We start from the raw sequence: 25,169 nt of genomic DNA on the forward strand, positions 1-25,169 counted from the left end.
ACACTGAGCTATTCGGAGGAAGTTGGAGGAAGGGCTCTGAGCTAATGAATCTGAGATAAATAACATTAAGTATCCTGTTTTTTGCTTATCTCTGAGTTATTTTACTCACTGTGTGTGAGGTATTAAGTAGAATTTTCTACAATTGTTAAGCATCTGGTTGGGTTTGTTTGTTCTGATTTTTGTTTTCCACCCTCCTTCCCTCATGGTATCTTGTTTTTATACTTGGTGGCTTTGCAGTTGCCCACCCCTACTGTAAATTTGATCTGGGACACTCCTCCCGGTCTAGTGTCATTGCCTCATTCTACCTATTCCAGAGAGAACATTTGAGAAGGCCAACCCAGTTAGCTTCTGCTCCTCCTTTCCCCTTTCCACTTTACAAAAAAAAAAAAATTCTAAGCTTGTTTCCTGCCTTTCCTGTAAGTTGTCTAGTCCAGATACAGATTTGCTGTATCCAGGACTGTTTGTAAGCTTCTGAGCCCCCAAGCCTGTCTGTGTTGGAGGGAAGCGTTCTAGCTTAATTTTGTTTCTTAGAACTAGCCAGTTTTCTAGTTTCAGCACTCAAATCTGTTTCTTTGAGCTCAGCACTTGTTCAGAACTCATTGTAGGCACTAAATAAGCTACAAATTACTACAGCACTCAACTTTCCTCACTTGTCTAAAGGAAAACAGTTTTTTAGTACTTAATAAATAAGCACCTATCCAGGCATGTCTAAGGGTCAGCTCCCAATGTTTTCTCCCATCTACCTGATGAATCTGGGCATCTTAGGGCAATGCAGCAATTGCCTCAGGTACACAGACAACCCTCTCCTCCTACCACCCAACACTACAACCTGTGAGAGATGCACTTATATAACCAAACTGGAAGCAAAGCTCTCTTCACCCAAGACTGGACAAGACAGTCAAGAGGAGAAGGTAAACACTTGCACCACACCACACTCATCACATAGTCCCTCAGAACCTACACCACCAAAACAAACATATAGAAACACAAAACACACCTACATTCGTGGAGGCACTCAAAAGAAATCTACCCAAGCAACAGGGACCTCCAAAGCAGAAGCGTAAGCAACCACCACTCCCCCCCCCCCCAACACAACCCAAATGACGTACAGCCCACAAACTCAGTGTGCCACTCAACCACAGCCCATAAGGCATAACAACGTACCTAACACTCTAGTCATAGGTGACTCTATAGTCAGGCACACTGATGTTCCACTCGCCAGGCTGAACAAGGAGAAAGTCACTGTCAGTTGCCTGTCACGTGCCAGGATCCACCACATAACGCATGCACTCAGGTCACTCCACAGCAAGTACAAATATGACTCTGTCATTGTCCATGTTGGTGTGAATGACCTGAGATGTACCTCCCTGGACTACATGAAAAGAGACATGGAGGAGCTTTCTGATCTTGTAGCCCAGGCAGGTATGACCCTAGCCCTGAGTAGCATCCTGCCATTACCCAGAATGATACCACAGTACAAGGACAAAATGATTGACTTCAACAATTGGCTAAGCTTCTGGTGTCATTCTAAGGGGATCCAGAATCTGTCTGCCTGGGATGACATGATCGACAAACCACGATGCTTTGCCAGAGATGGCCTGCACCTGTCGCCCTTGGGATTCTAGATACTGGCTAAGGCTCTAGCCACCCCTATAGTGCCTTTTTTATGCAATATTCAAATGACAAATTCACCACCATAACAGGTACAAGCAAGCAAAATCTGAGGGTAATACTACTCAATGCTAGAAGTCTAAACCTCAAAATGCACTCACTGGAGGCACTCCTTAAAATGGTGAACATCGATATCTGTGTAGTGACAGAGACCTGGTTCAAGGCTCCAGAGAGCATGCCTGCATTACCAGGCTATAATTCATACCACACCTTTCGGCCACCTAACTTGGACTGAAGCACTAAAGGCGGAGGCGTGTCAATATTCATTAAGGATATCCTCACCTCCAGGCTAGTTGCTCAGCATAATGCATCTGAGATTATCCAAGTGCAACTAACTCTGGGCAAGACCGCAATGCAAATTGTAGCTTGCTACAGATCCCCCACCATGCCCCAGGACTCCCACTCCTCATTTCTTGATACACTGGAAAATATTAGGGTACAACCTAACACCCTAATAATGGGCGTTCAACTACCTCACCATTAACTGGGAAAACTACTCATGTACCAACTCTTGTGCTCAACGTTTTCTGGAATTCATAAATTCTAATGCCTTGGATCAACTTATCCACAGCCCCACCAGGGGCAGCAATATCCTAGACCTGGTCATTTCCAACATGGGCAACCGGTGTTCCACACCAGAGGTCAATTCCTCGTTGGTCAGATCCGACCACAAGCAAATCACCCTAGACATCCACATCCCAGCCCCATCCCCCATTAGGAAAATCACCGTAAAAAATTTCTCCAAAGCCAACTTCACGCTTCTTAAGACAGAAATGGCAAACTCCACAACACCCATGCTGATGGACAGTAGAGATACACTGCTGAATCCTATACAATTGCACTTTATAAGCACTTACATGAGTGCATGGATCGTGCAATCCCTAACAGAACCAAGATGCTATTCTCCAAAAAAGGAAGTCAATCTGGTGGTTCCCTGCTATAAACAAACTCTACAACAGAAGAAAGAAACTGTTGCAAAAAAGGGTAAAATCTCATGATTGGAGGAACTCCGTGGTCAGCCTCAGTAAGAAGCCGAGATCCCTCATAAAATCCTCCAAAGCTAGTTACGAAAACAAAATTGCCACTGATTCTAAAGACAACCACAAAGCATTCTATAGCTATGTCAAGAATCTCAATGGCAACACTCAGATCTGCTCTGAGTTTACAGCACAGTGGCACTAAATATACAGAACCAACTGATACTGCCAAAATCCTGGCAGATAGGTTCAGTGCTAACTTTACCACTCTCTCATCCCCTAAAGGGCCCATCTCTATACCGGAAGAATGCAAAGTACCTGTAATCACGACTGCACAGGTAAAAAACACACACTCTCCAAAGCCAAGAACACAGCATCCATGGGACCTGACAACATCCCAGGCTGCATTCTACATGAACTACAGAACGAACTGGCACCCCACCTAAGTACCATGTTCAATCATAGCCTCACCTCAGGCTTTGTGCCCACTGAATGGTACACAGCAACAGTTATCCTACTCCACAAAGGGGGAGCCACCACGGACCCCAGAAACTACCACCCCATTAGCCTGATGAGCCTGGTCTGCAAGGTTATGGAGCATATCATCATGGAACTTATAAACAATGACATCGGTAATCTCCAAACTCTGGACCTACCCAGTTCGGGTTTGTAAAAGGTAGATCATGTCTCCTAAACTTGATAGACTTCTTTGAAGCGGTCACCAAAGTTGTAGATGAGAGTAAGGTGGTACACACAGCCTATCTAGATCTTGCCAAGGCTTTTGACACCATCCCCCACTCTGGAATTATAGACAAACTCACTAAACTAGGTATAAATCCCTATGTCACAAGATGGGTTGCCAACTGGCTCACTGGCTGAACCCACACTGTGAAAGTAGCAGTCTCTAAATCCAACTTCAGACCAGTGACAAGTGGAGTACCACCGAGTTTAGTCCTAGGTCCTCTCCTGTTTGGTATCTACTTCTCTGAAGTACAGGCTAACACAGAAGGTCTTTGGCTAACAAAGTTCTCAGATGACTGCAAACTAAGAGCCATAATCAAATCTCCTAACGATGTGGACATCCTACAAAAGGGCCTCACTGAGACAGATGCCTGGTGTCAAAGCCATGTCCTTAAGCTCAATGCCAAAGAGTGCATTGTCATCCCTTTTGGTAAAAACTCTGTACCCATGACCTACCACATAGGCGGTAGTCTACTTAACACCAAAAGTGTGATAAGAGACCTTGGGACACAGGTGGACAGTATTCTCTCCTTTGATAATCACATTGCCACAGTAGTCAGGAAATCCTTTTACGTGGCACACCTCATCACAAAAGGTTCCTCATCCAGGAAAAAAGAGGTCATTGTTCCCCCTTTTTCAGTTTTACATAGTACTACTGTTAAATTTTAAAATTCTTTGAAAGCAGAAACTGAGTTTGAGTTCCAATTTTTTGTGATAACTTTTCTAGCAACTGCCAAGAAAACTCATTAGACTCATTATAGAGTACAACGCCATTTTTGGTGTGTACCTCACAAGACATCTACAACAACTGGAAAGGCCACAGAAATACCTCACAAAGAGGATTACCGGCCTCAAACAGATGCCCTATGCAGACCATCTTAAAAAACTCCAGCTTTACTCTGTCGCATATCGCCTACTCAGAGGCGATCTCTGCCTAACATACCAAGCTATGTCAAACCCAAAGCTGTTGGACATGCTCCACATAAAGAAATCCCAATCCCTCCGAGCTACACGCTCTAGGACCTAAACCTTGTCACCAAAATAAACAGAACATGCTGGAGGGATAGACTCCTGTCTCAGAGGCTTCCCATACTCTGGAACAAATTACCTATCTATATCAAACAAAGCTCCTCATTAGCACTCTTCAAGAAAAATCTTGATGATTGGATGGGAGATAGGAAATTCACCCCGGAGATCACTTCTGTGGCTCTGCTTGACAGGGGCACAGGAAAATAATTTTCTTGGGAGGCAAAACCCAGGGTACCATTTGGCTAGGCTTATATAGGCCCTAGGGCCAATAGCCTAGTACCTACCTATTAACCTATGAACAATTAACACATTAAGAGACTTGGTATTTCAATAGCAACATTTCAAGGTTATTCCAACCACTAAAGTCTTAGTATGACTATAGATCTTATTTTGATCACTTATTTTTCAGTTTTACATAGTACTACTGTTAAATTTTAAAATTCTTTGAAAGCAGAAACTGAGTTTGAGTTCCAATTTTTTGTGATAACTTTTCTAGCAACTGCCAAGAAAACCCAAAACATTGTTTTGCTCTTTGGCTTTTACATATACAGGAAGTGGGACATTCATTAGCATTACTAATCTAGTTAAAGAACAATTATTAGACCATAACCCTTTAAAAGACTTATCTCTTCTCAATACACATTTAATTTTTAACAATCCATAAACATGTGTATCCAGTCAGCTTTTATATCTTTACTACATCTCCAACAAACTGAAGAAGCTATTTTACCAAATTTAGAGATTTTATAGGAGTAACAAACATTGTATGTATATATTTTCACATAAAAAACTTTTCAGTATAACTAACTGATTTTGGTAACAAAATTTTATTCTTACCATCTATTGAGTCACTAAATCTACTAGTATCTAAAAAGTTCCAGAATTTTGCATCACTATTACTATTATTATTATTATTATTATTATTATTAATAATAATAATAATAATAATAATAATAATAATAATAATAATAATTAACTTATATAACTTGGACAAGCTTCCTTTGTGAGTCCATCTATGTTTGATAATAGCAGTCATATATTCATACAATGGGGAAATAGTATTCTGTTTCTCTTCACTCATACTATCCTCAAATTCATTTAATTTCTTACTGATTGATAATATTAACTGGTTAGCAGATTCATCCAACTTATATTCTTTCATTAAATATTCTGGGGACTTAACTTTTCAGTTTTCAAAGCAATCAGACCATAATACTAATCCATTCTTTTTTAGTAAAGTCATTTTAACATTGTTCTGAGTTTCCTTAAATATACAGTTGTATGCAATGGGAAAGCACAAAAATTTCCATTTGATACATGACTTTTAAAACCATTGTTTTAGAAATTGATTTCATATATGCAGAGTCTAACGACTGAAATGAATTTCCTTCTAAGGTAAATTTTATTAACCAGATGAAAAAAATGTTACATATTTATAATTTATCATATTTGATAAACTTATAAGAATGTGGTAAAATCGGCTCCTGGATGGTTTTTCATTGATTAGTGGAAGTTGAGTCTAACCAGAGTATAATAGAGTTAAAACTTGCAGTAATAAAATAAGATTGTCCATCTGGGAAGTTAATACCACCATACTCCCATAATCTAATAGGATTTATATAAGCAATTCTTGAATTTTTATGATACCATAAGAATGAAGCTAACATTTTTCCCATTTTCTAAAAGTTTTTTGTCCAGTATTAAAGTTATTGAATGCATTTTATATATATATATATATATATATATATATATATATATATATATATATATATATATATATTGGCTAATATAATAATTTTAATAAATGCTATCTTGCCCTCAAAAGTAACAAAAATATTATTTTTTTAATAAGAAGCACCATTTCTTCAATTACTTCTTCAAATTATCATTAATAATCTTACTCACATCTTGATAGATTTTTATTCATAAATATTTTAGTTCTTTTCCTTCCCAACTATACTTACATTTATCTTTAAACTTAATATCTAGTATTAAATAAAGTTTCAGTTTTATATTATTAAATTTCAGCAGTACTTCTTGAAACTTTTCAATTTCCTCATTTATTTTTTTGACTGAATAATTTAAATCCCCTATAGTTAGTAAAATATCAAATGCAGAAAGCTGTATTTTAGATTGACAATCTCTGTCAATTGAGAATTCATCATTTTTTTCCTAGTTTCTTATACTATTAGCTAAAGGTTCAATAACGAATGCAAATCATAGAGGGGACAAGGGACAGCATTGCTTTGTGCATTTGTTTAAAGTGAATCCTTGAGAAATGTAAGGTCCAATTTTAACATATGCTTTGGAGTCTCTATAGAGTTTTTTTAAATATTTAATATTCCAACGAACTGTTCCAGAAATGCAAAAGCTTCTAAAGTTTTAAACACATAATTCTAATCTACAGCATCGAAAGCTCTCTTGATATCTAAGCTAATTAGGGTCAATTTCTTCATTCCTTTTGCTAAATCTAAGATAGTCACTACCCTTTTTATATTATCATATGCTAATCTATTGACTATAAATCTAGTTTGGTCTTTATTAATTAATTTATCTACTGTATTTCTTAATCTTGCAGTGAAAATGGAAGTAAATATATTATAGTCTACATTTAATAATGAAATGAGACTATATGAGGAAATTAATGTATTATTCTTTCCTTGTTTAAGTATAGGTGAGATTAGAGAAAATTTCCATGAGAGAGGAATTATTTTGTCACTCTGAATTTTCTTGAAAATGTCGCTCAGTAATTCTAAAATATTCAATGGAAACAGACTGTATAATTCCATACTTAGGCAATCTAACCCTTGAGCTTTACCAGCTTACTAATTTTATTACATTTTATTAATGTACCTTAGTCTAATTTTATGCAAATTAATTAATTTTATTCAACTGCTTGGTGCTCTTCATCTGCCAATAATTTCTGTGAAAAGGCTTGTTTATAAGACAAGATCCCAAAGATGGTGTGACAAAATCTGGGTTAAGCAAATTAAGAAATGGACAAGTAATAGTCAATTATTAAAAATATCCTATAAATAGGACACTTAACTACAATTTACAATTTGCAGTCTGGTGTTAGAAACGACACTTGTCTTCACTTGATAAAGAAGATTCCATGGCATTGGATGATAAATACAGCTGAAAACAGGTGATTGCTAATGAGAAGGTCACATGGATGGTGAAAAGATCTTTATTACAAGAAAAATAGATATCAGTTTTCTTATTTCAGATCCATGGCACTTCTGCAGAGGAAGCAACCACCAAAGACATTCTATAGATAGAATATACTGGGCATTGAGCTAATGTTAATGTTATTATACAACAGCATGGGCTTGAATGGATGCAGACAACTTAAGCGGGAGGATGGGGAACGTGATTATTTGTAAGCATGTGGATTTAAAAAAATGAAAGTTTTCCTCACTATAGAAAAATACTCTTCTAAATAGACTAACCTCTACTAGCAGAAGTGACATGTTATGTCATTATAAAGAGATGAGGCTTGGGAAGCTGCAGCATGTAGATAAAGAAGTTTTTTTAAGCTACATGTACAAGCCTCACTTATAACTTCAAATGGATTTTTTAGGTATTAGAGAGAGTAAAATCACACAGGAGTCATTCACATCTGTAGAAATCTGGCTCTGCAATGCTCAACTTCTACTCAGTTCTAACAAATCCAAGCTTCTTAGCTTTCGACCCTCTAAATCTAAACTGCCTACCACCCTCTTCCACCTTTGTGCCAAGAACAACACCATCATCTCCCCATCAGATCACACCAAACTTTCTAGGTGTGGAGACTGACAACAGTCTCAAATTCAATCTCCACATATCATTAACCATAAAAAAGTTCATAAAAAACTTGAGGCACTATATAGAAACAAACAATACCTAACCAAGACAGCCAGGACAGCTATTGCCAACTCGCAGCTAATCTCCACACTATGCTACGCCTCTCCCATACTCACCAACCCGAGACAGGCTGACCTAAACAGACTAGAAGCCTGCTACAATAGAATTGCTAAATTTGCAACAGGCGCATCCTACTGTAGCCACCACTGTAACTCATTTAGGGAACTTGATTGGCTAGGACTACCTCAGCTCCTTCACCTGAATCAACTCTTACATGTACACAAACTAATAAACTAGCCCCATAAGATCCCATCACTCCAAAACCTTCTCCAACCCTACTCCTCTTCTAGACCCCTACTCTAATTCTGACCACCAAACTCAAAAACTCAGCAGGACAAGCCTTCTTCTCCTATACGACTTCTAAACTATGGAACAACCTCCCTACCTCAATAACCAACTTACCATCCTGCAGTCTATTTAAAACCACTCTCAAATCCCACCTAAAAAATGCACTGGCTCTGTCCTTGCTCCCAACTCCAACTAACAGAACTTCCAACCTCATAGTACAGTGTTAGATATCATCTTTTTGTCAACTCAACTTAAAATCAATCTAGTACTCATTACCCATTGTATGTCTTGTATCCCACTATTGTTTTATGTACTCCGCATGTTCAAGGTGTTTACTTATATCATCTACTACTGTAGCAATTTCCATTATATGATTTTTATTTGTACTTGTGGAGCTTTTCTCCCCTGGCCTCCGCTGAAAAAGGACCCATGTCCAGTCAGAATTTCCCGGTAAACAAATGTAAATAAATAAATAAATCAGTCTCTAGAGAGCTGCATTGAGAGATCTGGCAGATGTACACAAAAATTAAAACCATGTTAGGGCAGTTTCAGTGTATTTTATGGACCACTGCAGTGGTAGACAGGCTCTTTCTTCTTTTTACATTGCTGGTAATCATTTTGGCATTTCAGATTACAGAAACACGACAGGAACATAGGCTGTAATAATGAGCTACCACTTAAAGTAATTAAAATAAAAAAAGCACTAACACATTTCAAATCAGAAATACAGAAAACGCTATCCATCCGCACTCGGTGCATTTCTTAAAACTACCTCAGAGGTTTAAATGGTTTATATCTGTTTTCTTGTTAAACTGAAAACAAGATGGAAGCCAAACAAAATGAAAAATAGCTGCACAACTGCACATTTTCAGTTGTAAGTTACCACTTGTAATTCAAATGAATATAAGAATTTTACAAATTTTAAAGTCAGGTTTCCATTGCCATGCCCCTGAAGTAAAGGAAATAGTACTTTTGAAATAGTTAGTATTTTTCATTCAGTTTACACAGAAAATTCATCCAGTTCAATCTTCTTGAACTGGCATCTGCTATGTGGTGTTCACATATGACTTTTAGCTCTATAATGTAACCATAAATGTTCTTTACTTCAGTGATTCTACAGTTCTATTTTTAAACATCATTACTAAATTCCATTTTAGACAAGTGACATAATTACATACATTACAGCAGAAAATAAACCATAGTAATGTTTTCCATGCAGTATGAAAATATGTTTTGTTTTTAACGATTATCATTCACACCAACATTACATTTATTTCTATACAATTTGCCTTTTCTAAAGATCCAACCACCATTTATTTTATCTCCTTTACAATATTCATAAATTCAGTTAGTTATTTTACATTTTGATTTCCATTTTCAAGTAATTGTTTTTTTGACAATCAATAGTATTAAACTTAGTACTGCCTAACTATGTATTGGCAATTCAGATCTCATATCCCTCTATTACCTTTCCTTCTTTAGTCATCTGCTCCCAATACATTGGTGCCTTAGCTAACTTTCTCGAGTAAATTCCTGCCTCATCCATCCTACTATCTATAGCCCTACTTGCAGTCATCCCTATAAGTAAAACATTCTTTCACCATTCCCATTTTTGATTAGTTCTTAGAATACTTTCTGCTACTTTATACTCCATAAGGCTGTTGTGGCTGTTATTCTCCTAAAGGATTTGCATCTAAAATCTTACACTCTTATTTCTCAAACTCCCTCCTTCTTTCATTATCATCATCATCCCTTTCTACTTCGATTTATAATATCCTGTTTATGTTACAAACCTTAACTACATAGCTCTAAACTGTCCCTTCAAATTAGGTAATCCTTAACCACCTAGTCTCACTTAACCCTTGCTCTCTTCCCCTCCCAAATAAATTGCTTTAAATGGTTATTAATTATCATCCACAACTTTTCCTCTGGTTAATAAAAACATGCTGGAATGGTATGTAAAACTGAAAGGGCTAAAATCATTTTCACTGACTATCATTATTATCCATGTCCATAATCAAAAGCTTCCAGTTTCAAAAATTTTAGTCTCATCCCACATATCCTTAGATGCCATAACAGAACTATTTTAGACCCATACAACTGAATAATTAATCTTGTCTCCATAAATATGGTTATTGCTTAACCACATTTTGAATAAATACAGTCAAATACTTCATCTTATTATATCTCAATAAATATGGCTATTGCTGAACTAATTCATGTGAGGCTAAATAGTTTAATGGCATAGTTTTACTTTATATTCATTAATTTTATATCCTGAAAAGACTTGAAACTGTTTCAAAATGTTCCAGAGCAACAAAGTGTCCTTTTCCTGATTTATCTATTACAAAATAACATCATCTGCAAATAAAGCTAAGTTTTCTTGATTACCATACCATATCAATAACTGAGTTTCTGAGTCCCTTGTTTTCTTTGCCAGTGGCTCTAAATATAAAGTGAATGACAAAGGGAAAAGAGGATACCCCTGCCTGGTTCCTCTCTTCAAAGACAGCTTGTCAGACAGGAAACCACCCACCTTAATTATTGCCTCCACCCCTTCATATATCTTTCTAATTAACCATATTTTTCTGTCAGGCAATGCAAATGCTACCACTGCCATACTCGTAATAACCCACCCAACTCTATCAAATGTTTTCTTTGCTCACCAAGAATAGTGGTGTTTCTTATATTCTGCTTCCTTCTGGATCATAACTGTTCTATTAATGTTGTCAAATGTTTGCCTTCCCTTCATAAAAATACACCTTTCCATATGTATCAATTTTGTCAACACCTTTGTCAGTCTCTTAGCAGGTATAAACATAAATATTTTGTAATCATATTTTAAAACTGAAATAAATATATATGAAGCTAGTGCTTATGGCTCTTTATCTTCCTTGGGTAATACAGCCACTACAGTTCTCTTGCAGGATCCTGGTCCCTCCTCCCCTTTTGAATACTGTTAAGCAAAACCTTCAATATCTGTATTACTTTCTTCCCTTCCAATTTCCATACTTCCACAGGAATACCATCTGTTTATGGATAATTCCCTGTTGATTGCTTACATATAACTGTACAGCAACTCTTCCTATCTTAGCCATTAACTGTTATGCATCATTTTCCTCTAGCCTCTGTAGGACTTCTGGTTAATTTTCTTGTTGTAGGCTCCTTAAGTTTGGTGATAACTCTTTCCACTTGATGTTGTGCTAAATTTTTTGTGCTCTGAAGTTATCAAAAAAACAGTTGTTTAGCAGCAACCTTTCTAAATTCATGCATATTATCCAAATATTTCCTTATTTTTCCCTTTAGCATTCTGCAATTGCTCTTTTTCTTGTTTTTTGGCATTTATTTTATTCTGCAGTACTTAAACCTTTGCCAACCCTCTGAATAATTCCTATTACTTTCCCCATCTCTCTCTCTCATTTCTGCCATGCTTTATATGTTCATACATTCGTATATACTAGGCTATTGATCTGTATGGATTTTTGTAAGCCAAGCCTACCATTCAGTTCCATGAAGTTATTAGCCCTTGTATTTTAGTATAGATAACCAAGAGTTGGGCAGACATTTAAATGTTACCCATATCAATTAGGGACAAGGATGGTAGACCAGGGTGAATTTGTACTTGCCCATCTGTACATCAGAGCGTGTATGTACCTTTAAGAACCATTTCCTGATGTAGCACATGCATATAAATACTGAGCATGTGCAGGCAGCAGTCCCATTTTGAGAGAAAAGCCAGAGAGTTAACATGTATGAGTGTGGTAGTCAGTCTGTTTATAAGTTTATTTAAGTTTAAGTTACAAAGCCTCATTTCTAATGTGTTTGTGTGTAATAAAGCTGCTTGACTTGAACCCATGAATGTTCATCTGTTTTAGCCTGACTAGATAAGTGATATGGTGTCAGAATTGGGATCAGAAGAACAACTTCTTTGAGCCATGAGGTGCAGAGTTGAAGGTGAAAGACTAAGCAGGTTGAGTGAAACAGAGCTCAGCCAAATGAAAAAGAGACAGAAATGAGTTAAAGGTAAAGAAAACTGCACAAACAATTTATTTGGCAAAGACAATGAAACAGAGCATTCATAAGGCAGAAAATGCATTATTAATCAAATGAGTAGCACAACAATGTATTATTAAGCAAATGAAAGGCACAAACTGCATTATTAATTAAACAAAATGTTTGAAACCACAATATTTGATAAAACTAGCAGATATATTTATACTGGGCTCAGAATTACCTTTGGTTTACATAACGAGAATGTTTAAAGTTAAACGAGCACAAGAAAAGTATAATGAGCACGATAAGAGATAAAAAAGGCATAATGAGTACAATAAAAGCGCAAATTAAACTTAAAGAGCAAGGCAACTCCATGTTTTTTAGTAAAAGGCTGTGTTTGGGCACAAACTACTATTTTGCATTGACCGAAGACACTCAAAACATAACTAGAGTTATTTGAATTATCTCAGAGTGTCCAAAGTGTTTGCAGAGTGTGTGCTTTATTACAGTGCAATTATTACAGAGTTTGCTGTGTGTGAAGTACAGTTATATTGCAAAGTGCAGTCAAAGTACAGCCATTTCAAAATGTTTTTTTGTGCTGTGTACATTTATTCACAGAGTGCCACCATGTCAGAGTGTTTCTTACACTGTGCAGAGTTATTTTGCAAAGTACAGCTATTTTGAAGAGTTATTCTGTTGTGTACAGTTTATTCGCAAAGTACAGTCATTTTGAAGTATTTCTTACACTGATAAGGAGTGGTTTCACAAAGTACAGTGATTTCAAAGTGGTTTTGTGCTATGGAGATTTATTTGGCAAAGTGCAGCTATTTCAAAGAGTCTGTTGTGCTACTGGGCATAATTACAACTACTGGCAAAAAATTCTGGCATATATATTTATGTGTGTATGTTCATACATGATTTCAAGCACCTTCACTACTTTGTGTTGATATGGCAGAGGCATTTTGCAGAACAAGACCACTTGTGTTTAATCATAATATAGCAGAGGATTGGGGAGTATTTGAGCAGGAATACGATATTTTCATACAAACAGCTTTTTCTTACAAAGATGTACGTACAAGGGCATTCATTTTATTTAACTTAGCTGGGTCAGAGGCTATTGAAAAAGAGCATTAATTTGTGTATGCACCAGAAGTATATGCAAGAGAGGGGGAAAACCATCATATTGTGATGCCAGCTAAATCAAGGGAGGACCCTGAGTGCTTAAAACATAAATTTAGAGAAATGTGCAACCCTCAGACAAATGTTACTTTAGATAGGCACTTATTTTATACAAGAGACAAAAAGCCAGGTGAAACTTTTGCAGCTTATATAACTGACTTGAGAAATAAGGCTAAAACATGCAGATCTGGTGACATGAAAGATGAGTTGATAAAGGACAGGCTTGTGTCTGGTGTTAATAGTGCTGCAGTGAGAAAGATTTTGCTTTGTGACAGTGATTTAACATTAAGCAAAGCCATAGAGATTTGTCAAATCCATGAGCTCACAGAAAGGCACACAAGTATGCTTACAAGTGATAAGAGCATGGTTTTGACAGCTTTTAGAGTAAACATAGACAGCATGCAACACATGGCAAGCAGAAAGAGGCCTAAGCACATGGCAGCAGCAACCCCTGTGGATGTGGCAAGGAAAACCTGAAGCTTTCTAGCAAGTTCCAAGACTATCTCAGTAAAAAGGGCATGTCCAGTCCAAAATAACAGTGAGTCAGCAAAACCCAAGTCAAGTCTTATTGTTAACTGTCATAATTGTGATGCCAACCATGAGCCTAAAAGACAGAAGTGCTTAGCATTTGGTCAACAATGTCACAAGTGTAAAAAATTGAACCATTTTCAAAATATTGTAAATCAAGCAAGCCTCATTCAGTTATTAAGAAAGGTCACTCACAAAAGCAAATTGATTATATAAAGAGCTGCAACCCTACTTTCTATGTAGACAGTGTATCAATGGTCAGTGAAAAGATTAATACAGTAGATTTGCTGACAACGAATTAAGTATTTTGTACTGTCCTGATCAATGGTAAACCCACAGAGCTTAAAGGAGACACTGGTTCAAAGTGTAATGTAATGCCAGCAGAAACATTTGCTAAAGTGAGGGCTGGTGAGCAACTTAATTTGGGCAATTGTGCGAAGCTTGTTGCTTATAGAGATGAAGAGATTCAAACTGAAGGCTCAGTAATGCTTTCGTACTATTCAGCTGGGAACAGTTACAGCTTGCAATTTTATGTAGTCCAAAGATCTGTGCAGTCATTATTAGGTCTCAGAGACAGCTTGAGAATTAAACTACTTTTTTTTACCAAAGAAGTACATCACGTAAGCACATGTCCCACTTCCAGCTTTACTGATGCTATTTTCGCAGAGTATGCTGATGTTTTCAATGACAAGTTAGGCAAACTTCCAGTTGTGTACTCCATGAAGTTAGACCCATAAATCAATCCAGTGGTCAGGCCAGCAAGGAGACTTCCAATAGCTGTGCTGGACAAAGTCAAGGTCCAGTTAGACAAAATGGTGCAGCAAGATGTCATTTATCTAGTCACAGAACCAACTGAGTGAGTAACTTCCATGGTAACTGCTCAAAAGAAAAATTCAGATGAAATCAGAATATGCATTGACCCAAAAGACTTGAAAAATGCATTAAAAAGACCTCATCATCCTATGGATACAGTTGAGAAGATTACAACCCTTATGCCAAATGCCACTGTTTTTTCTGTCTTAGATGCAAAAGAGTTCATTTTGGCAAGTGATGCTTGATCGCAAATCTTCATTACTGACTACATTCAGTACCCCATTTGGTAGATATAGATTCCTCAGGATGCCTTTTGGAATAAATTCTGCCAGTGAAGTCTTTCAGCGTGCAATGGAGCTATTTGTTTTCAGGCTACCAGTGTGCAATAATAGTTGATGATTTACTGGTTGGAGGTAATGGTGAACCAGAGCATGACAGAAACCTCAGGAAAGTTCTGGACAGAGCGCATGAAGTTAATTTAAAGCTCAGTCCTCTGAAGTACAAATTCTGATTACCAGACATTATTTATGTAGGTATTTATTTACCAGTACAGGCTTATGACCAGATCCTTCCAAACAAGCAGCCATTCTTGAGATGCCAACTCCAGACAATGTCCATGCTTTACAGTGTTTTCTTGGTATGGCAAACTATTTGGGCAAATGTATCCTTGACTTTAGTGAGTTATCAGCACCTTTGAGAAAGCTGACATGCAAAAATGTTGCATGGTCATGGTTCGAACAACACCAGAGAGCATCTGATAATCTCAAGCAGCAAATTGCTAACCCGCCTACATTAAGGTACTATGATGTCCACAAACCAGTAGTTTGTTCCTGTGATGCTTCAAAGTTCAATCTTGGTGCAGTTATTCAGCAAGAAGGCAGACCTGTTGCCTATTCATCTAGAACTCTTATCCAAACTGAGATGCAGTATGCTCAAATTGAGAGGGAACTTTTGGCAGTTGTGTTCGCATGTTCGAAGTTCCATGATTTTATTTATGGCCTAGCTATCCAGACAAAAACTGACCATAAAACTCTCATCACTATTTTAAAGAAGCCTATGCATTCTGCTCCAGCAACACTACAAAGAATGATGCTCAAATTGCAAAGGTATAATTTCAAAATTGTCTACAAAGGGTAAACTTGTTTATCTGGCTGATACCTTATCCAGATCAAACAGAAATATGACGGAACAGCTTGATGCAGAGAATTTTGACTTTGATGTCATAGAAATGCATAATTTTTCTACCATGAGACTTTATGAGCTGAGAGATCATAAAAAGACTGATCCAATTTTGCAAAAGCTCAACCACTTCATCAGTGTAGGATGGCCATCAAAACAATCAGGTGTACTACCAGAAGTACAGCCTTACTTTCCATACAGAGATGAGTTGCTCATAGAAGATGGTATCATTTTCAAAGGTCCAAAAGTTGTCGTTCCTACTTCCTTACAGTGTAAATACATTCAGATTTTGCACTGGGGCCATCTAGGTTCTGATTCTACCAAAAGAAGGGTGAGAGGACTAGTATTTTGGCCTTCTCTAGCAAAACACATTGATACCGTGCTTTCTTCTTGTTCGGTGTGCCACAGTACTAAGCCGCATTTGCAAAAACAGCTACTTCAGTTAAGCCAAATTCCTGAACTACCTTGGTCAACAGTAGCAAATGACATATTTTGAGTGGAACAGTCAGCATTACTTAGTGTTAGTAGACTCTTATTCAAACTGGTTTGAGATCGATTTGCTATCTAACCTAAAGTCCAGTGCTGTTATTACTAAGATGAATTGTCATTTCTCAGTCCATGGTAGTCCACACAAAGTTATTTCTGACAACCGTTCTCAGTTTACCAGTAAGTTGTTCCAGAGATTTGCTAAAGAGTGGACTTTATCCATGTTACTAGCAGTCCTGAATATCAACAGTCAAATGGCCTTGCTGAACATGCAGTACATGGTGCAAAGCAATTACTGGAGAGGTCAAAGCATGAGAATACTATCATCTTGAATTTACTCAGTCTCAGAAATATACCCTGTGATAATCTACTTGGCTCGCCTCCTCAGAGACTTCTATCTAGGCAAACCAGAACAACCTTGCTATCAGTTCTAGTTTGTTGGTACCTAATGCTAAAAACAGCAGAGCAATCAAAGCCCAACTTTTTAAGAAGTGTTCTTCTCAGACGTCCAGCTATGATAAAATGAGCAGATTTCTTCGTCCTTTAAAAGAAGGAGAGACAGTGAGGATGTAAATGGTGAAAGGCTTTGACCAAATTGGTCAAGTGAGAGGTATATGTACTGAGCTGAGATCCTACTTAATGGAATCTGAGGGTACAGAGTATAGGAGAAACTGCAGACATCTTATTCCTGTCATACCTATGATACAGACTCTAGATCTCAGAGCAACCCAGACAATATTCATACAGAAAATGTCGCAGTATCCATTACCATTCCTGATGATATCCCAGATGTCCCCAAAGTTGAACATTACTTGAGGGCAGTCCCTGTTGTTAGATCCAGTTCTGGCTGTTATGTTACATGGTCAAGTTATATTTCTAGACCTAGTGTACAATATACAGCAACCTGGATATAATTGTTTTATATGTGTTTGATTTTGTATAACTGCATGTCAAAAGATCATTTCTATAAACTGCATGTCATTGAATGCTGTCGTTTTGTATATGGACTATTCCTCAAAGAGGGAGGATGTCCAGGCCTTACAGCATTTTCTTGGTATATACCTTCAAGAAGCATTTCCAGATGTAGCACATGTAGACTTGTATATAAATACTGAGCATGTGCAGGCAGCAGTGTCATTTTGAGAGAACAGCCAGAATGTTAACATGTATGAGTGTGGTAGTCTGTTTATAAGTTTATTTAAGTTTAAGTTACAAAACCTCATTTCTGATGGGTTTGTGTGTAATAAAGCTGCTTGAAATGAACCCACGAATGTTCGTCTGTTTTATGCTGACCAGACGAGCGACACTATCCAGTCACCCAGATTAGATCTGAATAGAGCTAGAAATGTACTTTGCTTTGTGTGGAGAAGAAGATGATTTCAGCAAAGTGATATTCTCTGTAATACATATCTATCCCATCAACATGTTTTCAGGAGAAGAGGTTCAGATCTCTTGCTCTGGTGTTAATGCCACCAGTGAAATTAAGGACATGAAGCGAGTCTGAAAGGATAGGGTATGTTGAGGTTCTGAAGTAAGGCAGAGATCACGCTTCAGTAGCCTGTATGATTCTGAGAAGAAATAAGCAACAAAAGCACCAAAAGGACCATGGAACACTACGTTTAATAAGAAATAAATCCAGTATCCAAGACAGTTAAGCCCATTCATCAAACAAGTTGACTTCATCAGAACTGAAAAAAACATTCCACAAATACATTTAAATAGTCTCCCCTTAAAGAAGCACTTAACATTTCCCTCCAAAACATAACAATTAACTTTAAAAAAAATTAAAAAAACAAATGATTTAAAATTTATCTGTTGTTACTAACATCAATAAACATATTAACTTTTCAGTATTTAAAATAATAGTTAAAATAACACAATCTCATAACTATCCTCAAATAATGTGTATACACTGAGCTTTAAGTAATATAATACTATTGTATTTTAAGTTACCTTGTTGGCTCTTTCCTTAAGAACTGGGAAAATAGACAAATGGTCATTTAAACCTGGGGGAAGTGTGCAGCCAACCTCAGCTGCCACATTAATTCTTTTTTACATAGTTGTTTCTTCCAACCCCCACCCCTGACATCCATACTGACCATGTCTATTATCCCAAATTTAAAACCTGTACCTCCCTTGCATTCCATACTATGTCTGTAAAGGGCATTTGTATCTTTTTACTTTTATTATTTTATTATTATTTTTATGATTCAGACCTTTAATTAGGACCTGAATGTCACACCCTTACTAATAAGCTAGGCAATGAAAAAAAACATAAGTTGCCAGGTCTTAACTACTAGATCAATTTTCAGAGCTGTTTTGTTAATGTGACAGTTACAGCAGACATTGTGCTTTCTGAAGGACACAATTATACATTTTCTGACATTTTAGACTATGGTTTTGACACCAGCCATTTGTATGGGAAAGGCTCTCTTGGAGGATCTTGACATCCTCTAGAGTGTTTATGATGGTACCAAGTTTGCAGTCATCTGCAAACTTGGTCAGCTACAAATCCTTAACATTTGCTTTGACATCTGAGAAGTAAATGAAGACTAGCACAAAGACTGAACCCTGGTGTAGGTCGCTAGTGACAGGTCTTTTGGCGGAGGTAGAGACACTCACTCTAATTTTTAGAGTTCTTTTTGTAAGACAATGGCCAGGATTCAGTAAACTCCATATAGGAATAGTGTTATTCCTACACGGAGTGAATGGTGTCCATGTCCGCATCCCCTTCTCAGCAGCGCGCCTTATATATTAATAAAGCCACTCTACTGAGACGGATCTGTGGACACGGATACTGAGTGCAGGGGGCATGTTGCAGTAGTACTCGCAGATCTGTAACATACCCACTGCACCGTCAAAGTGCAGTACGGCACTTTAGAATATTTTCAGCGGACACTGAAAAGAGATCTGTGAATGGAATGCAATGTAGGGTGTGTGTGACAAGAACTGTAACACAACTCCTGCATTGTGAAAGTGCCATACGGCACTTTATAATTAAATAGACTCCTCGGACATACACCTCTCAACCCCCTAGAGCAAGAAATTTAGCCAAAGCCTTGAAATAAAAGTGGAACAAAGGGCCAAAATTAAGGGAACATTTTAGATATTGCTCTTACAAACTTAGAAAGTTGACAGAATAACAGGTTTTGCATTAGCATAGATAGTCATGAAGAGTATGTGACCTGCAACCGACATGCTGATATGTCTGTATTGAGATACATCTATTTAAAATGATTGTATTTTATTTTCCCCTTTATATGTGAAGTTTAAGCATAGCTGAGTGGGTTTGCGCACCACAGCACTTTGCTCAGCAGTCCTTAAATGTCTGTTAAGAGCTACAGCTGAAATTTTGAATGCTGATTTAGCTTAGTGGTTAGAGTTTGGTTTTGCATGCAGTAGATCACGGATTAAATACCAAGACAGGCCATTCAGCTTTTACAGGGGAAAGCACTGTAAAATATATTTTTTATTTATTTAATGATGTAGTAATTGATATTTGTTAACCAGGGTAGTGTAGCTGGTCCAAAATTCCAGTGTCAGTGGATATATGATGTGAAATCCCCCATGTAAACACAAGTGTCCCATACAGTACAGTCATACCCCAAAGTAATGTAATCAAAGCACATAGGGGACTGTCATGTAAAGTAAAATATATACACTTAAAAATATGTCAGTAATGAGTAATTAATGTTAATTTTATTTAAATAAAAACTTAGCAATGCTTAGCAGTGCTTAGCTCTGCTTAGCCAGTTTGAGCATTGCTTAGAAGTATAATTCTAAGCAGTATTCAGCCCAGCTAAGCGAATTTGTGCACTAAGCACTGCACAGCATTTTCCACTTTAAGCACTGCTCAACTCAGCTTAGTGGGTTTGCGCACTGCTGAGTTGTGCTTAGCATTTTTACTGTTGTAGGCTACACACGCAAGTGCAATAGCCATTTTACTGTGCTTTAAAGTGCTTATTTTGCTGTATTTGCCCTAACTTCTTGAACAAACAAAACAAATATATATATATATATATATATATATATATATATACTTGTTTCCCACCTTTCTGAAGCTAGAAGAGTCCAGTTTTCAGAGTTTGCTGAATCCAGGGCTGTATTGCAGTTTCTGTGTTGCCCATACCTTACTAGGATAGAAGGATGCTTCTCTGTTCACCAGTGAGAGTGGGGAACTTTCAGCAGCCTTTCTGTCCCTGGAGGAGTGGTTTTCAGCTCAGAATTTGTAGTTTATTGGCCATTTTGGGCTAATTTCTATCCCTTTCATCTTTCTGTTATAAAAACCGCATTTGCACATGTTTTGCGCTTGTATCAGCTCAGCAAGATCCTGCCTAGGTATCTTGCAGAGTCCTACAGCAGCAGAAGGAGAAAAGAGAGACTCTGGATGTACTTTTTTTGGCTTGTTTCTTGCTAGTTATTGCTAATTCCACCTAAATGCTTGGTTTCTAGCATATATTTGATACTATAAAGCCTATTTCAGCTGTTTATTGTACTTACTTACTGTTTGCACTTTTAAATTCATTTCTGTGAGCATTTAAACTGTTTTAACTGTTGTAGGCTACACACTCAAGTGTGATTGCCATTTTACTGTGCTTTAAGGTGCTTATTTTGTTGTATTTGCCCTAACTTCTTGAAAAAACAAGAAAACAAAAAAAAACTATATCTACACTTGTTTTTCTGCCATTCTGAAGTTAGCAGTGTCCAGTTTTCAGTGTTTGTTGAATCCAGGGCTGTATTGTAGTTTCTGTGTTGCCCATACCTTACTAGGATAGAAGGAAGTTTATCTGTTCACCAGTGAGAGTGGGGAGCTTTTAGCAGCCTATCTATCCCTGGAGGAGTGATCTTCAGCTCAGAATTTGTAGTTTATTGGCCATTTTGGGCTAATTTCTATCCCTTTCATCTTTCTGTTATAAAAACTGCATTTGCGCGGTTTTGCACACATGCAGCGCCGGTTAGCTAGGGTTAACTATCCCTGGCTCCACAAAGTCTGCTCTTCAATTTTTCCCTTATAACTAGTCAATCTTACAGCCTAAGCACTCAGACCTACATCTTCTAGCCCAGTACTTGTTCCAAATCTGCTGTAGCACTAACTAACCCCCAGCACTCAACCCCCACACTTGCCAGGAGGGAATAGTTTATATACTCCCCTACTTGACAAAAAGAAAACAGTCTTTACTACTTGACAAAAAAACAACAGTCTTTACTACTTCCCTACCTAACAAAAGAGAACAGTCTTTACTGATTACTCAGGCATGTCCAAGGGACAGCTCCCGGTGTACTCTCCAGTCTACCTGATGAACCTGGGCATCTTGAGGCAATGTTACAACTGCCTCATGTGCACAGACAACCCTCTCCTCCTACCACCAAACACTAATACCTGTGAGAGATGCATGTATACAGCCAATCTAGAGGCAAAGCTCTCTCCAACCAAGACTAGAACATGCAGTCAAGAGGAGAAGGTAAAACCTCACAGCACCCCACTCACGTCACATAGACCTATTAAACCAACATCTCCAACACCCACACATAGAAACACCAAGATATATACAGAGGCTCTGAGTAAAAATCTAAATCTGCCTAGCCAACAGAGACCTCCAAAGCAGACACACAAGCAGCCTCCTCCCACCAACACATCCCAAACAACACATAGCCCACAAACTCGGTGTACCACACAACCACAGCCCATAAGGCAAAACATTATACCCAACACACTAGTCATAGGTGACTCTATAGTTAGTCACACTATCGTCCCACTCACCAGGCTGGACAAAGAGAAGGTGACTGTCAGCTGCTTGTTGGGTGCCAGAATCCGCCACATAACACATGCACTCAGGTCACTACAAAGCCCTAGCCCTGAGTAGCATCCTGCCTTCACCAAGAATGATACCATAGTACAAGGATAAAATGATCAACTTCAACAATTGGCTAAGCTTCTGGTGTCATTCAAAGGGGATCCAGTATCTGTCTGCCTGGGATGACATGCTTGACAGGCCATGATGCTTCACCAAAGATGCCCAGCACCTGTCACCCCTGGGATTCTAGATATTGGCCAAGGCTCTTGCCGCCCCATAGTGCCTTTTTTTAGGCAAGGCTCAAAAGACAAAGCCACCACTCTAAGATCTACAAGTGACAAAAAACTGAAGGCAATGCTGCTCAATTCTAGGAGTCTAAACCTCAAAATGCACTCACTCGAGGCACTCCTCAAAATGGAGAACATGGATATCTGTGCAGTGACTGAGACCTGGTTCAAGGCTCCCGAGAGCACTGCAGCACTACCACGCTATAAGTCATACCACATGTTTTGGCCACAAAACCCAGACTGAAACACTAAGGGCGGAGGTGTGTCCATATTCATCAAAGATACTCACACCTCCAGGCTAGCTGCACAGCACAATGCCTCTGAGATCATCCAAGTGCAACTAACCCTGGGAAAAAATGTATTCCAAATTGTACCTTGTTATAGATCCCCCACCATGACCCAGAACCCACACTCCTCGTTCCTGGAGACATTGGAAAAAATGAGGGTCCAACCAAATACCCTAATAATGGGTGATTTCAATTACTCGAATATAAACTGGGAAAACTACTCTTGTACTAATCCCCTTGCTCAATGATTCCTGGAATTTATAAACTCTAATGCCATGGATCAACTTGTCAACAACCCCACCAGGGGCAACATTATTCTGGTCCTGGTCATTGCCAACATGGGTAACCGGTGCTCAATGTCCAAGATCAACTCCTCGCTGGTTAGATCAGACCATAAACTAATCACCCTAGATATCCACATCCCAACCCCACCCCCACACAAGGAAACCATAGTAAAAAATGTCTCCAAAGCAAACTTCACGCTATTCAAAACAGAGGTGGCTAACTTTGCGATGCCCCTGCAAACAGATAATACAGTCATGACTGCTGAATCCTATACAAAAGCACTCTACAAGCACCTGCATGAGTGCATGGATCGTGTTATCCCTAACAAAACCAAGAAGCTACCCTCCAACAAAGGAAGCCAATCTGGTGGTCCCCTGCCATTAGCAAACTCTACAACAGAAGGAAGAAACTGTTGCAAAAGAGAGTAAAAACCCACGAATGGAGAAATCCCTGATGGGCCTCAGTAAGAAGCTAAGATTCCTCATAAAATCCTCCAAAGCGAATTTTGGAAAAAAAAATTGCTGTGGATTCCAAAGGCAACCACAAGGCATTCTTTAGCTATGTCAAGAACTGAGGACTGAGAACTGAGAACGCCAGATCTGCGCTGAGCTACAGCAGAATGGCACAAAATATACAGAGCCAACTGATATTGCCAACATCTTGGCAGATAGGTTCAGTGCTAAATTTACTCCCCTCTCACCCCCCAAAGGGCATATAACTATACCAAATGATTGTAGAGCACAGTTAATCACAAACACTCAGGTAAAAATGGCACTCTCTAAAGCCAAAAACACAGTGCCCATGGGACCAGACAACATCCCAGGCTGCGTCTTACATGAACTCCAAAATGAACTAGCCTCCCCACCTAAATTCCATGCTCAATCACAGCCTCACCACAGGCTATGTGCCCACTGAATGGCACACAGCAACAGTTATCCCACTCCACAAAGAGGGAGCCACCACAGACCCCGGGAACTATTGACCTATTAGTCTGACAAGCCTGGTCTGCAAGGCCATGGAGCATATCATGATGGAACTCAGAAACAAAGCTATTGGTAACCTCCAAACTTTGGATGCTACCCAGTTCGGATTTGTAAAGGGTAGAGCATGTCTCCTAAACCTGGTAGACTTCTTTGAAACAGTTACCAAGGCCATAGACAAGGATAAGGTGGTTCATACAGACTACCTGGACCTTGCTAAATCCTTCAATACTATCCCCCATTCAGGAATCATAGATAAACTCACCAACCTTAACATAAACCCTTAAGTCACGAGATGGGTGGCCAACTGGCTCATGGACAGAACTCACATGGTGAGAGTTGCAGATTACAGATCTGACTCTAAACCAGTGACAAGTAGAGTGCCCTAGGGTTCAGTCTTGGGACCTCTCCTGTTTGGTATATACTTCTCTGAAGTGCAAGTGAACACTGAGGGTCTATGGCTAACCAAGTTCACAGATGACTGCAAACTCGGTGCCATAACCAATTCCCCTACCGACGTAGACATCCTGCAAAAGGGCCTCACCGAGACAGATACCTGGTGCCAAAACCATGGCCTCAAACTAAATGCCGAAAAGTGCATTGTTATCGCCTTTGGTAAAAACACAGCACCCATGAATTACCAAATAGAGGCAAGTTCACTTAATGCAGAAAGTGTGATAAGAGACCTTGGGACCCAAGTGGATAGTAACCTCTCCTTTGATAATCACATAGCCACAGTGATCAG

At 38.4% G+C, this 25,169-nt stretch overlaps 1 protein-coding gene across 1 annotated transcript in view; it reads right to left on the reverse strand.

Moving 5' to 3' along the window:
* Positions 1-25,169, reverse strand: part of RECK (reversion inducing cysteine rich protein with kazal motifs) — a 1,724,192-nt gene that overhangs the window by 651,865 nt on the left and 1,047,158 nt on the right. The window lies entirely within an intron of this gene.

The sequence above is a fragment of the Protopterus annectens genome, chromosome 3.part0, assembly GCF_019279795.1.
Source record: "Protopterus annectens isolate FY-2018-M chromosome 3.part0, PAN1.0, whole genome shotgun sequence".
In the NCBI taxonomy this organism is placed as follows: Eukaryota; Metazoa; Chordata; order Ceratodontiformes; family Protopteridae; genus Protopterus; species Protopterus annectens.